The sequence below is a fragment of the Boleophthalmus pectinirostris genome, unplaced genomic scaffold (genome assembly GCF_026225935.1).
Source record: "Boleophthalmus pectinirostris isolate CB_2022bp ecotype Guang Dong unplaced genomic scaffold, ASM2622593v1 HiC_scaffold_2, whole genome shotgun sequence".
NCBI lineage: Eukaryota > Metazoa > Chordata > Actinopteri > Gobiiformes > Gobiidae > Boleophthalmus > Boleophthalmus pectinirostris.
In genome coordinates this window covers 24,481,767-24,494,104 of record NW_026571152.1, presented here as the reverse complement: position 1 = coordinate 24,494,104, position 12,338 = coordinate 24,481,767, and the positions used below count along the sequence as shown (strand labels likewise).

The 12,338-nt window shown below is 36.7% G+C and overlaps 1 protein-coding gene across 1 annotated transcript in view; it reads right to left on the bottom strand.

Moving 5' to 3' along the window:
• spon1b (spondin 1b) overlaps window positions 1–12,338 on the bottom strand; it is a 111,074-nt gene that overhangs the window by 83,444 nt on the left and 15,292 nt on the right. The gene's annotated exons all lie outside the window — the stretch shown is intronic.

Sequence of the window (12,338 nt, the reverse complement as noted above, 5' to 3'; positions counted from 1 at the left end):
AGATGAAGACTGAAAGACTTTTTTTTTAATCCATTGCAGTTTGTCTTACTCTAAAACTTAGACTTAGATTTTGACAAACTTTACTGACCCACAAGGGAAATTATTTGGACACCGTAGCTCACATATCACAATATAATATAATAACAAAGATGAAGAATATAAATGGTAAAAAGAAGTAGCAAAAATATCAAGAGCCTGTGTCAAAAGAAATGACTCTAATGTCCCAAAATCTACTTATCGGGTTATCTGATTATTCTAGTTATCCTGTATTTCCTGGGCATGTAAATGTACCCACTGATTAGGATTGGAACTCAATACCTTCTTGCTCAGAGGAAGGAGCGCTAATCCTTTCGCCAGTGTACTGTCACGGCTAACAGACCAACCGAAGCCTCACCGTTGCCGTAGTAATGAATAACAATATCCATTTAATTTAAAATAAACCCAAAGCTATTTTAGCCATGACTTGTTTTCCTTTACGTGCTAATGCTTCGTCTAAATGTTTGTTTTCCCCTTCATTAATTCACAAAGGTGCCATTAACTTGAGCCAAAGGCAGGCTGGTGTTAAATAGGTCTCGATCTTTCTGTTGAGCTCTGGAATAATGACAACATTGTATATTCAGAGCAGTATTATTAGCCTGGTCCCTTGGTGCTCAGAGCTTGTCATACATTTTAAACACACACTCATTTCCTGGGTAGACAAACATTGACACATGACCTTTGACTTTGTCGCCACTCGGCTCCAGCTGCTGCCTCCTGTGAACAATAACACCGACCTAGCACCCAACTGTCCCCGCTGACGTTCGGACAAAGTCAAAGCTAAAGCTAAGTAGCGCCCCGCATGCAGGACATACTAATTTGCAGGCTTTTCATGTGAACACAGTTTCCCATGGTGCAGCATTCACGCCGGGGTTTACTCTGGGACGCCAATACCACGGATCTGTCACTCACACGCTCACACAAACCGAGGCCAAAGGACGAGAGGATAAAGACAAACAAAAGATGGTTAAGAGAGAAGTTTAGCCTTTGACACATTTGACATCAATGCCCTTCTCTGTGTGTTTGTCCTGTTTAATTCAATGGGATTTGAAAACGATTAGAATTTAGCATGATACAGACTAAAGGTTATTACTACTGGTTTGAACGACGCAAAATGTAAAACAAAAAGTGAGACATACACTACCAAAGTTTGGACATAATTTAAAAAATCATCCAAAAATTATAGATGAACACCTGTGGAGTGTAGTAAATAAAGAATAAACTCAAAATAACTCCCAACTTGTTTCAGATTTTAGATTTCAAAAACTAGCCATTCTTTGTTTTGGTCTCTGCTTTGGACAATTGGCATTCCCTGACCCTGACATGGCACGCTTGAAGTTGAAAACCATTTCAGGTTACTTTATTGCAAAGCTCACTGAGAGAAGGCCAAGGGTTTACAGCACTGTCAACAAAACAAACCGTGGCTACTTAGAGGAATCTAAAATATCAAAAAAAGAAAATTTAGCTGAGTTCTTTTTTTACTACACAATTCCATACATCTTGAATCAAATATTTAATGTCTCTCTTATGTAGAAAGTGGGAAACATAAAAAAAAACAACATTGAATGAGGGTATGCCCAGACTTTTGACTGGTATGCACATTATGGACTGGGCAAAACACATTTTAATGAAGCTATAATGTTGCTGTGTTAAAATTCTAATATTAAGAGCTTAAACGGACGCTAATGTGCATGCCACGATTATTTGAAAAACATATCTGAAACCTAAAATTTTGCTAAATCTATGTACATCTTTGAAGTTTCTAAGTTATCTGTGTGTGTCTTCTGCTCATCAGTTATCACATAGCTCATTAGTCACAGCAAACTTTTTTTTTTAAGTCTGTGGGAAAGAAAAATGAATATGAATTTTACTTCCAGAATGCAAGAAGTGAGCAGGACTGTAGCTGAGCTCTAAGAAGAACCAAAAGCCCCTCCTTGTCATAGCACCACAGCGGTGTTATGGTAAAGTTAATGGTGCAAATGATCAAATCAGTATCAGTCATTATAAAACAGAGCTCTATAAACATTCTCAGTGAGGAGGTTATCAGTTCAGTCCTTGTTTTGAGTACTGACACTTGGACTGGAGAGTGCTGTCTCCATGCCGTTAACAGCTGGTCTGAGTAGTAATCCAATTCCTCTGACCATACATAAAGATGAGCATGTCTTAGATGTGGAGTGACCATTACCTTTAGTGAATAAATGAAAGAATACATTTTCTGTTTGTCAGATCTGAAACTATGGTTAAAGAGGGGGTATTACACTTCTATGGGGTATTAATTGCTTCCACATAACATATTTTGATCACCATGTTTGCTTTTATTGTTTTGAAAATGCTATATTTGCTGAAAACAACGCATTAACACGTTTGATGAGTTTTAGTTTAGTTTTTGACACTCGTGAGTCTCCCTCCCTTTGTTCTCACTTTCACAGCACTATGCTAAACTGCATTTATTCAGCTAATGAAACTACAGCGCAAGATTACTCAAACATGCATGAATGACATATAAAATCTCTCCAGGCATGTTTTTGATGAGGGGACAATGTAATAACATGACAGAAAGCTCCAAAAGGTCAATTTTGCACAATCTTTAATGGTCAGGAGTCCAATGACAGGAAACAAAAGCAAACAAATGTATGTTTCTACGTTGCATTTAATGTTGTTTCTCAGTGTGTCACCAGCAGCTTAGACCAGAGAGACATCAGTGTTTGAGATGACAACTAACAAATGAGTTTACTGTAGCCTTTGGCATCAGTGCCTCCTGCCATGGCAAATGAGTGTAGTTGAAAATCCACATGCAGAGAGATGGAGATGAGGATGTTTTGGAGAGTAATATATTTCTCTCAGCTTGAGTCGGAGTGTGTGTTCATGCTTTGTCTCCCTGTACGTGTCTCCTGTGTTCAAATGGTAAACACAGACTCCTCGCAGGTCCCTGTCCAAACACTGGGACTCACTGAGACTCACTGAGCTCTGACATGGACAGAGGAGGTACCGACACTGGCACAGAGAGAAAGGCCGTGGTCATGTGGACAGTGAGGATTGTCTATTACCGTAAGAACAAAGCTTTGGTTCACATACTAAGCTTCTTACTGGTTTACATGTAGTTTGTATGTAGGGTCAGTTTATGTTTTCTTTTCTGAGCTGTATTTTCCTGATTTGAAGCTCTTATGCATTATTCATTCACTTAGGTGCACTGCATAACATTTCTAGTGGAGGGTCTGCAACTTGATGTCTCCATGGAAATGTTATTACTTTGTCTAGAATGCTCCACATAGATTAAACCTATATATCACAAGGGAAAAAACATGTTACAGTGCTACACTACAATACAATTCAGATCTGTGGAGAGTCGACCTATTCACAGAAGGAATAACTGTACTTTTTTAGCAGTAAAAACGCTATGTTTTGGATAAATGTTAGTAAGTGGCTGACCCTCTGCCAGAAATGTTGCGCAGTGCACCTTTAAAAGTTGGATGCTGAGTACATCATTCATTATTGTATAGGTTTTTTTTTAATGTTTTAGTTACTTTCATCTTGGTTTAATAGTGATTAAGGTTAATTTTACTTATCTTGAGGGCTAAAATTAAAATCAGTTGTTGAGAAGAGCTTGAGAATAACAGGAAGTGCTCTTTAAACTAGCATTAAAAGAAATTCAAAATTAAACTCAAAATAAGACTTTGCTATTTATAGACTTTATTATGATTATGATTTATTATTTTTATTATTATTACTACTGTATTTATTGTTGTGATTTGTTCCATTATTGTCTCTATTATTGCATCTTATAAAAATTTCTCTTTCTCCCCATATTTCCCCCACTTCTGTATATTCACTTAATATTTCTTTCTCTCTTAAATATGCACTTCATGTTGTAAATATTGGTGTTTGCTTTTATAAAATATCTCAGTATTTTTCCATTCTAACTGAACAATGTTACAGTGTTTGTCAGGTTAGAGCCAAAGTGACTATCAACTGTATATTTTAAGGTAAAAGTTACATAGACAAATGCCACTGGGACTCCACTATGAGCACAGAACTTTTTTCAATAAAACTCCCGGCATGACAGCCAGATTGAAATGTCACGTCAACACTGGGATGAGCTTATTTCGCAACGTAACAAACTTCTCTTGTCTAGATGCAGACCTCGGAGGCTTCGACATTTCGCCTTGAGCTTTCCATCAATCAAAGGCACACTATTACTGGAGAATACCACGGAGATCTCGCGGCTATCACCAATATTGCATCATATTACATTTTTGTGTCTGAGCACCCAACCAGGAATGCACTGTCTTATATTGAAGCAGTCTGTACTTCTGCTGAACAAATAGACGCTGTTTTGTGGCTTTTGGCGTCCAATTACAAAAATAAGAGTAGAAACCAGGGGTGTAGTGGTTACAATAGCTCAAATGCTTCCTCTGCTGCACCTAAGATGTATTGTTTAGCCTTATCTGCACATTTGTAAGGCTTTAGTGCTGAGCGGCGCCTAATGTAAAAGATATTTCAACGCGGTGTGCACAGACTCCTATATGAGGTGTGGTTTGAGAGCTTTAGTCATTATGGGATGTGTCTTGATTGTATTGTCGAGGTGAAAACATGGTGACAGATGTAGGTGTGGGAAAAGATGGGACAACAGTTTCACCTTGAGCGAGACACAACAAACTAAAAGGTTTGTGCTGCTGTTAGATCAAATGAACTAGCACTCACCAACAGTCAAGGCTGTGTGGCTGGCTTTGGCTCTCATACGACCCCCTCAGAACAAATCAAGTCAAAAAGAATATATAAAACACAGACTAAAATATCTTCTTATTATCTACTTGGTTTAGTGATACCAGATTTTTAATTTTAAAAAGTTGAAACCTTTTTGAAACGATATCAGAAAAGTCTTAGGAATCCCTGGTCAAGCAATACCTCAAAAATGTTGTCTGTTTTTGAATTAGTCCTGATTAAGAATGCACCAATCCAATGCTGTTATCGGATATCTGCCGCAATACTGAAAAATGTGCTTGATTAGATATCGGCTTCCAAATATCAATTCAATCAATATCCTACTTTGGCATAAAATTTTATTTATTGGTCATAATTGGCCTTGAAAGCCTCTGAATGACTGAACTTTTATTTATACAAAGTTGTTCTGCAGTTTCTTGAGCGTTGTGTGTTATTTTTCATTTTTCAGTCTCTCCACTGGTATCAGTTGATATTGATACTTGAAGCTATAGTACAGGAATCGTATTAATACATAAATAAACATCAGAATAGCCCAAATAAACTAAAACATATACCTAATCCTGATCCTTTACTGTAAAATCCAAAATGCTAATTGGGTTGTCATCTTTGCAAACAAATCTCATTCACTTGCGAAATAAAACACACAACTAAGCGCCATGTTTACTTTTAATGCTACATTATTTTAATCATGGAAGAAATCTGAATATATTGAATTGTAAATATGTTTAAATTACTAGAGTATAATATGCCACCACTAATGATTTTAAAGACGTTATCCTGACTGAGACTCAACTCCCTGAGGCCTATAATTAAATTACAGTATATGAATAGTGCCAACAATTCAGTGCCACAAGGTCCACATACTTTTAACTTAAAGTAACCCCATTTTCATTTCAAGTTGTTTGATTTGGGAGCAACAAAAATGAATGAGCTCTGAGTGAAAGGTGCAGATTGACACTTTCTCGGGGCTAAACGTCTGCGGCTCACAAACCTGCAGCAGGTTCAAAAGATTCACATCAACACATGATGTCAGCAACCTCAATTTCTCAGGACAACTTATTTAAAGTGTGTATCATGAGGTAAATTTATTTATAACTTGAAATAAATGACAACTACTTACATCAAAAGAAAGAACATTGTTACATTTTTCAATTTTTTTTGTCGATTTATTGGTATTTCTAATAGTGGTTTCACCATACTCAATTTAGTTTGTAAGAAATAGATTTGACACTCAATACCTGTTCCGATACTACAATGATAATTTAAAAAGTAACACTCTTTCTTTAGTGTTACTTTCAGTATCAAATCATAGTACTTTCTTTTACGTTACCACCAGTCTATATAATCTTAAACTTATTGTGATAGGCCTCAACATCATTCAAAGATATTCAGGAAAGGTTGATTTCTGTCCTGTGAATGTGACTTAGATGTAGTATCGATACTTGTTCAAATAATATTGAGTTTTGTTACTAGTTTTAGTATCAATTAGTATCTGATTTTCAATACTTTTGATAACTCAAATTTATTAAGGTTTATTTGGGCGTTATCTGGAGTTGGGAGTGACTCGTTTACAGTTTAATCTGCATTTTCACTTATGAAGATTAACAAATTCTTACATATTTACATTAGAGGTTTATCCTTTTGCTCTTGATAATAAATACAACTATACATAACTAAAAATATTTCAACTTTGCACTGTTTCTTCTGCTTGTTTAAAGCTGAGTTGTATTTGTATTACTATATTTCTAAATTTTATTTTTACTTGTGTACATTTATATAATTATACCTTATTTAACACCCGTTTCTTGTTATTTTTGCTACTTATGTTTAATTTATTATTAAAAATGTACTCTTTATATTATAATATATTGTGAAGGGTGAGCTACTGTGTCCAAATAATTCCCTTTGTGCATCAGTAAAGTTTGTCAAAGTCTAAATGTTGCTATCCTCTGATTTGCTCAATGCATAAATAAACATCACAATAGCCCAAATAAACTAAAACAACTCACCACAATCATTTTCATTCATGTTTGTTGAAAACTCTCCTCTGACTCACCAGCCCGTCAGCCATTACAAACAGTTCTGGTACACTATAAACTGTTGGTAGCTCAAGCTTGGTTGTCCTTGCCGACTAAAGAGTGTTTTGATCCTTGGAGCAGAGCCTTAATGACTTCAGGATGACATTACAGTGTTATTATGCTCTCTATCAGTTCTCCATCACCTCCACACCACAAACCTGCTTTTACCAAGCCCTTAGCTTTATGTAATTGGTTCAATGAGGGACCTCTGACTCTAAAGTGATTGAGTTTGTTTATGCATAGCTGAATCCAAGGCGCAGTCTGATGAGAGCATAAGATGATAAGATCTACTGTCTGTTCATCTGCGAGTCTTATCCAAACACACTCAGATTGTCTCTCGAGCAAATCGCCAGCCCCGGCCTAGATAAATATGACCCATGTTCAGGGATAATGCAAGGAGCGCTGGGAAAAGCATACAAGGAGCTCACAGAGAAAGAGTCAAGTTTGTAAGGATCAAGATTACCAAGGATGGATACTGGGGATGGAAGCAGTGATGGTATACTGGTAAGACTGGTTTTCAAGAAGACAAAGAGCTGCAAAATCAAAAAAAAAAAAAAAAAAAAAAAAAAAAAAAAAAAGCCAAAAATCAATAAACAATTTGAAATTTTCATTAATAACCTTTATCTGTGTAAGATTGGTTTTCAAGCAGAAATAGAACTACACAATCATAACCAAATGCATTGATTTATCAGAATAATTTTAACTATAAAGACTGTAAAACACATGCATTTTATACAAAGACAGCAATATTATTAAATTTAAATGGCAAAAATCAATAAACAATTTGGAATGTTCATGAATAAAACACTTTATTTATAAATATTCTCTATCTTGAAGCCTTCATTCAGCAAATTTTGACCTTTATTGTATTAAAAAGAACCTCAGTGTACAATAGAAATAATCATTCTGACATTCAACTAATGGAAAAAATAACCTTGTTTAGACCTCTGTTCTGAAGTGCATGTAATTCTTATATTGGTCTAATATTTCATTTCTTTTTTAAGTCCCAGTGCACCTGGCTGAGTTTAAAATGTGTGCTTGGACTGATTTTTAATTTTAAATCTCATAAAATGACAATCTTGACATTTAGATTCTTTTTCCAATTCAATCATAAGTGAAGATGTCTGGTAAAAGTGCAGTCATAAAAATCAGGACAGGATATAATCCCTGGGCCTGGGACAATATCTTTTCTTCATCATATTGTCAATTTGTGATTTAATGCTTCTCTGATTAATGTAGCACAAATAAACAGACGGTTTCCCCACACACTCCTCCCATTGGTCAGCTCCGTCATGCTCTGAGTGAGTGACAGATGGCATCAACAAATCACAGTGAAGTACGAACTGTCAGAAGCTGCCAGTGGCTTTAGCTACATATCATGTCATATCATCAGCATTCCCTGGGGGTGCGATGCTAACATTAGGCATGCTCTGTCTCAGGCTTTGTAGACTTTAATCTGAGCTTTCTTATAACTAGGGATGGGCATTCGATTAAATTATCTTAATCGATCGTCAGGAGAATTAACGATCGAGTTTCAATTAATCAGTAACATTTTTATTTTAAGTATCATCATTATTACTATTACTAATCTGCATAAATAAACTCAACTTTACAACATACAATCCATAACCACTATAGAGCCACATCAGCCCGTTTGAGATTATGTGTTTAATGTAGCTTTGCGCACATTTGTTTACATTTTACAGAAACAAAACTTAAAACTGCATGGCATAAACTATAAGCGAAAAAACTGGTCTTTCCTTGTGCGATGATGCATCAGCTTCTGTCGGACTAAAGGACATGACTAAGTAGAATATACGTGTTCATTCTGTGACAGAGGGATGTTGATGTTCTGTGCATATATTGCTTTGGAGATGGTTCATGTTTTCAGAGATCATACATGGGCATGTTTAGGACAGCTTTTTATGTTGCAGTAACTGGGATACTGCGTATAAATGCACCATGACGAAACCAGGATACTGATGTGATACTGATGTAAATGCACTCACTGAGTGGTATAGTGATCTCCAAGGAGGTGTGCCAGAGATGAAACATGGGACTGTGAGGCTGCAACTCCAGTGTTTGTGTTGTCAGACGCAGCCTCATCTCATACGCTATGCTTTGCGCAGCAACCTACATTTGGCTTGTCAATTAAAAATGGACGTAATCGAAAAAATTCTTAATGATCAATAATCGATTAGTCAAGTAATCATGCCTATCCCTAGTTTTAACATAATCTGATCAGGATGGACTGATTTAGTTGGAACTACAACAGATTTGGGGTGTTAGTCAAGTCCCTCTCAAATATCATTAGAGTCACAAGAAAGATAGCATTGGCCAACAGCCATTGTCACCACAAACGCTTGTATTGATCACACGCTCCTGAAAATGTCCCGTTTAAATCCATTTTGTATTTTTTCTTGAGTTTTCAGACAATCTTAAAACTTTTCTGACACTGTTTGTTAACGAGTGTATTATGTTTCTCCAGAGTAACTTACTGGAACTGGACATTACGCCATCACACATGCATGTAGAACACCCCCAGTGTGATGTCAGTGCAAAGTACCAATAGGTGGATGAGCTGTTCCACTTTCCACGCTTCAGATTCTTCCTCTGTTTACTTGTGCAGTGTTGAGTGGTGTACAGCGCTATGCTTTGAAAGATGGACTAAGTTAGCATTCTGGAGTAGTCAAGGCATTTAACACTGAGACCAATCAAAGTGGACAACTGTTTCAAAATCTTGACAAAGAATAGCACAAACAAAGAAGCAGAAATGCATCTGAGTTTTCCTAATGGGGTGTGAGTGAGACACAGGGAGGCACATTCCTGACGCGCCGCCAGAGCCCACCACAATGTGCAGCCTCTGCCACAGAAACAATCACAACATCGAGACGCATAATTAACTTGTGCAATATCAACTGTCAGGAATATGAATCGCTGCGTGCACTGGTGTCCATATGAGGGCCATTATGTAAAGCTCCTCTGTGAGAAAAGCCCTGTGTGATGGATGGAGGCAGTTATGCTAAAACAGTGCACTCTCTGTCAGACACTTTGCATTATCATCGACCCATCAGCGGACACCAGGGATCACAGTGTTAAGGTCGCTAAAAATATTGCACATAATCATCTCTTAAAGATGCTACTTAAAGATGCACTGTGTAACTTTTCTAGAGGAGCGTCTGCCATCTTCTTGTCTCCATGGAGATAACTGCTGCTGTTTCTGCTTGCCTAGAATGCCCTACAGTACGTCATTTAACTTATCTATCCCAATGGAGACAAGCGTGTGACACCACCAGGTCAGATCTGTGTTGATCTGAGGTGACCCTGCTTTTTGTGGCATAAAAACACCAGTAAATGAATAAATACTTAAAGATAATATTTCATGTCAAACTGTGGAGTATTCCAGGCAAACCGGTAACATCTCCAAGCAGTTGGCAGACCCTTCCACTAGTTAGTGCATCTTTAAAGAAGACCTATCGTGCTTGTGTCTTTTATATAGTTCATATAAAATCTATGACACCAGTGGATCATTATGTTACAATTTGCACAATTCAGTTTGCACAATAGCAATATTAGTCTTAAACAACTTCATGAAATAAAGTATTACAGGAAAGTATGCTGACTTGCGTGTTAGAAAAATTAGGTGCCCAGTAGAAGCTGACATTGCCATAAATGTCAGAACAACAAAGAGTCGGTTTCTCCGATGTATAGCTGTAAATCATGTTAGTGAGCAGTTGATTTATTTTCACTTGTGCCAAAATGACGGTGACGCTTCCCGAATCCTACGTGTATCACCAATTACAAAAAACTAAAAAACATGCACAAATCACTCCAAATACAACTTCAGGCAAGTAAATGGTGAAGGGAAACAAATATAACATGGTTAAAAGCTCTAAAAAATAGATTTAGCATAATAGGTCTGCTTTAAATATAACAAAAAATACAGCACTGTGCAAGTAGTAAAAATATACCATATCCAGCATATAGGCAGAATAAATAGCAATAAATGGTCAAATCATTATTACTGTTTAATACCCAATGGCCTATCTCAGTCTTCCTAACCAAGATTTCTGTAGAATGCATACAATTATAATTACATTCCTGATGATGGAAGACTGCGTTTGGGAGGGAGGTAATGGGGAAAATGACCTTTAATTATTATCACAATTAGTGCCACACAGAAAACTTTTTGGGGACTTTGCACCCACTAAAGGTCTCTGCTCATTGTTAGTGGAAAAGGTTAATTAGCTTGAGTTTTTAGTTCCTCTTCCTATGAGCCCTCCACTTGGCACCAATAAACTCAAGCCAAGTGCTGGTTCTTGTCTGCACGGTGAGGAATGTTTGTGGAGGGGCATCTGGCAAAGTTCTGCACAATCTTACAAATCCTGTTTACATATTACACTATTATCTATGTTATAATATAGACCAGTGTTTCCCAAACTTTTTTTCTGGGAACCCATATTTTAAGTCACAAACCTTCATGACCCAAGTCAATAAACATTATTTGTAATTCACAAAATAAAGGTGGATTTGAGCATTATTGAACATTAATTAGGATATTTTATTGTTGACTGAGTGCTTGTGTCTCTCTGAACCATTACTTTTTACATTACATTACTCAAGTTTTATTCATTAGTCACTGAAACAGCAATAAAAGGGATCCATAAGTTGCCTATTTGAACATTAAATGCAGCCCATTCCTTTTTCTTTTCAACACTCAATTGAACCAGCAATACTGAAACAAAACAGTCAATAAAATAATTATGAAAAGATAAAAAATTATACAAAACATGTCTTAACATTTCATCCTACATACAGATTGTAATTAGCCAGGTCTGATCAATTTCATTACTCTCCAGCAACTAGGTCAGGAATCAAAATACACTAGACGGTTCGCAAAAACCCCAGAAGTGCGAGTTTGGGCATCAGCCAATCAGCGAAGAATCATACATTCTGTGTTGGCAATGATTCCTGGGATCAAGGATTTAAAGCCAGAACAAAGAGAATGTTTAATGAATTTTATCAAGGGGAAAGACGTTATTACCCTTTTTCCTATGGGATTTGGGAAAAGTGTAAAATGCTTTATTAGCCCTGTTAGCATTGCACTACATACATCACGACCAAAGAGCAGTGATTGGTTAAATGAAAAAAGTACCCTCCTACCATTGAGCGAACGAATTCTAAAGCTGCGAGGTCAGACGGTTTCTAAGTGAAACTGGCTGATGAATCAGGCTAGATCCTGACAAGGCGACCCAAAAAAAAATCTTTTGCGACACACCTAAGAGTCACGACCCAGTCTTTAGGAAACAGTGATTTAGACCGTCACTAGAATCATTTGGATAATTTCAACCCTGGAATTACCAATCTCTACCAAATTAAAGGCAAAAGGAGCAGTTAACTGGAAAACACTGCATGACATCACAAAGTGGAAAAGAGCATTTTGAGCTTTGAAGACGTAGACAAACTAATAAACCAGGACAACTCAAACATGCTTGAATTATA